The sequence below is a fragment of the Pteropus alecto genome, unplaced genomic scaffold (genome assembly GCF_000325575.1).
Source record: "Pteropus alecto unplaced genomic scaffold, ASM32557v1 scaffold164, whole genome shotgun sequence".
Classification (NCBI taxonomy): domain Eukaryota; kingdom Metazoa; phylum Chordata; class Mammalia; order Chiroptera; family Pteropodidae; genus Pteropus; species Pteropus alecto.
The window spans coordinates 5,947,890-5,951,314 of NW_006439568.1; the positions used below are offsets into that span (position 1 = coordinate 5,947,890).

General features: G+C 37.9%; 1 pseudogene; it reads right to left on the bottom strand.

The window, feature by feature from the left end:
- Nucleotides 1-89: 89 nt before the first annotated feature.
- LOC112483759 lies at nucleotides 90-208 on the bottom strand (annotated as a pseudogene).
- Between the last annotated feature and the right edge of the window lie 3,217 nt (nucleotides 209-3,425).

A 3,425-nucleotide genomic window follows, 5' to 3' on the forward strand; every position in this document is an offset into this window, starting at 1 on the left:
TATTTTTTTTTTAGGCAAGGCTACCCTTGGTTGACCTCACAGATTGCAAGGACCTTGTCAGCTTACAATCCCTTATTTTTTATTTTTTACGCCTACAGCACCTGGTCTTCCTAGGTGGTCTCCCATCCAAGTACTAACCAGGCCCGACCCTGCTTATCTTCCAAGATCAGACAGGATCGGTCTTGTTCAGGGTGGCATGGCTGCAGACTACTCATATCTTTAAAGAGGACTTTCCGAAGTGGAAGAGACATATGAAATAATAAAAGTTCTGCAAAAATACACAATTTTAATCTATCATTGATTTCTTAAAGACTTACTGAGTACTCTATGCAATTTAAAAATACTTATAACGATCCTATGAAATAAATATGATCCATAATACAGAAGAAAGAACTGAGGTTATGAAGGGTTAAGTGGCTTGTGCAAGGTAGTTAGCAAGAAGTTGAGAAAGTGAACTAATATCTGCTTGATCCAAAAATTCATTCTCTGAACAGTTACACTAAACTGTCTCACATTTGTTAAAATAAGAGTCAGGTGTATCTTTTCATAGTTATTCTTTTTATGCCAGCATAGAAGTCAAAACAGTTCTTCAGCCACTTCCCAGGCACTGTAATATAGTCTGAACATGGTTTGGGGAGCCAGCTTGCCTGAGTTTAATGGTCGGTATATCACTCAGTAAATGCATGAACTTAGGCAAGTTAATTAATGTATCTGCCTCAGTTTCATGATCTTCAAAATGAACATAGTACTAGTGCCTAAATCATAAATTACTGTGAGGATTAAATGACTTAACATGTAGAAGGCACTCAGAAGAATATACGATGCATGGTAAATACTATGTCAGTGTTAATATATAAGACTGTATGATGGATAGTTAATATTACTATATTAGTGTTTGTATGGAAGAATATACGATGTATAGTAAGTATTATATTAGTGCTTTTACAGAAGAATATATGATTCGTCATAAGGTCTGACCTCTTATGTTTGCCCTCTTCCTGGCACACTCTGTTCCCGCCATGGCCTCAGCAGCAGCTTAGTTTAGGGGTAGCCTGATGAAACCTACTACGGCTTTAGTGCACATTGTTCACTTTCTGCCCTGGGCCTTGCCTGACACTATGATGTGGGTCTTCTATCTAAAACTACCAGGCATTATATCTGGATGTGTGAGTAAATTATCTCCTGGGTGACAACTCTTGACCAGTTTGGAATGAGAACTGATGAATAAATGCCCACCTCTTCCACTTCAGAAGATCATTTCACATAGACTTTTGGGGTGTGCGTGTGTGTGTGTGTGCGCGCGCACGTGTGTGCATGTGTGTCTGTGTATGTGTGTGTGTTTGTGCACACACACATGCCAGGGAGCGAGAGGACACCTGATGACAGTGAATCGAGCTCCCAGGGATAAGTGATTCAAGCTTCTGGGACTTCATAATGGGACATGTTTCCATGACTACCCTATAAGAGTCCCTTATTCTTGGTGCCAACGTGTTTCCTACTCCATCTCGTGTATGCATGTGTGTCTGTGTATATCTGTGTGTTTGTGCACGCACACATGCCAGGGAGCGAGAGGACACCTGATGACAGTGAATCGAGCTCCCAGGGATAAGTGATTCAAGCTTCTGGGACTTCATAATGGGACATGTTTCCATGACTACCCTATGAGAGTCCCTTATTCTTGGTGCCAACGTGTTTCCTACTCCATCTCGTGTATAACGTGGTGCTAAGTAAAGCAGAACAGCAGAGAAATAAAACCCTTTAGATCACATATCACACAGACAGAATCTTGTTTGCCTTGGCTTGATATAACCTAAGTAAATTGCCTCCACTAGGAAATTAACCCAATGCAACAAATAAAATGTGATGCATGAGAACTCAGCAGACATGAGCTCTAATTCCACAACTGTGTTTCATACATTCTACGACCCTAGTTAAGTCCCAGCTATCGTATCGCAAAAAATGGGAGATATTGTTACTTAATAATTTCTAGAATCTTTTCCAAAAATTTAAAAATCTGATTTTCGATGCCTTCCGAGAGCTACTAACACTGTACAAATTATTTAGAGCACATGATGCAAGCAAATTCAAGATTATGAAACATTTCATGATCTATCTTATTTGAAACAGATGTAATAACATTTTTATTTATGAATTTGCAAATAATTAAATTAAAATTTTTTTAAATATACATTATACTTACATTAATCTAACTACCATTCACACAGTGAGCAGGCTAAAGTTTGAAAAATACTTTTTGTAACAGCATCCTTGTAGTTTGATTCTCATAATACTCTTATAATATTAATATTATTCATAATTCCCATTTTGGGGGAAAAAAGCAAATTCAAAGAGTCTCTGCAAATTCCTTTCAGCTTCATAGTAAATAACTAGAGGACACGAAGTTTTCCATTAAAAACTTATCTTTCTAAGAACTAGTTCCTCACTAGTCCATACAATATAAACAAAAACAAACACTGAAAGTGAGAGATAAAAAATGTTTAAGTAGTAGAAAGATGAATATCAATGAGACAGGGATATCTTCTGGTTTTGTAGAAATGTCCATTCTTCTCGCCTATATAGTAAAATCCTCGGGGTCACAGAGAAGTGTTTTATGTAATGTCTTATGTTCTCACTCTGGACATACACACAGTAAGTTCTAAGTTATTAATCACCAGATACATGAATTATTGTGTGATAAATTGGGATTAAGAATTAGGAACACATTTATTTCCTCTCAGTGTTCTTTGATTCCCCAGCCGCAGGCAGGGCAAGATGCTTCTCTGCTGTATTAATGCCAAGATTATTAAGACATTTGTTGGGATTTCTCTATGTGGCCATGTGTTGGTAGCCTATGAACTATATGAATGGAAGCACTGAGTTTTAATCGCCTCTTTGTCCCGTGCCCCGAGCACGTGGTAGATACAAGAAATATGTCTTGAATCAACAAATGAATGAAAGGCAGAAATAATTTGGAGGAGAGAGAACAACTTTGTAACCTGAAATTTATTAAGATTATGCTGAAGCTGGAGAGGGTAGTGGCATAAATATTATGGTGAAGCTGGAGAGAGTAGTGGCACAAAAATACAAGAAATAGACCATTAGGGTTGTTCACAGTTGGCAGCAGGGAGGTATAACAGAAGAATCTCTGAAGATCAACTGGAAGAGCCAGAAAAACACAAGATCATGTAAATAAGAAGAACATGGCAAACCACCCTTAAGGTTTTTCCGCAGTTATTACACCTCATACAAAATTTATATTTAGCATGGATACTTAAGAGTACCACCTTAAGTTGCTATTCAGATTGGGTGTCTGTAGTCATAACTGCAACCTTAGAGAACCTAAAACAAGTGAGGCTCTGAAAACATGTGACTCTGGGTCTAGAATTTCTAATCCTTGCTGTGTGGGCTGCAGCAAATTAGCCTGA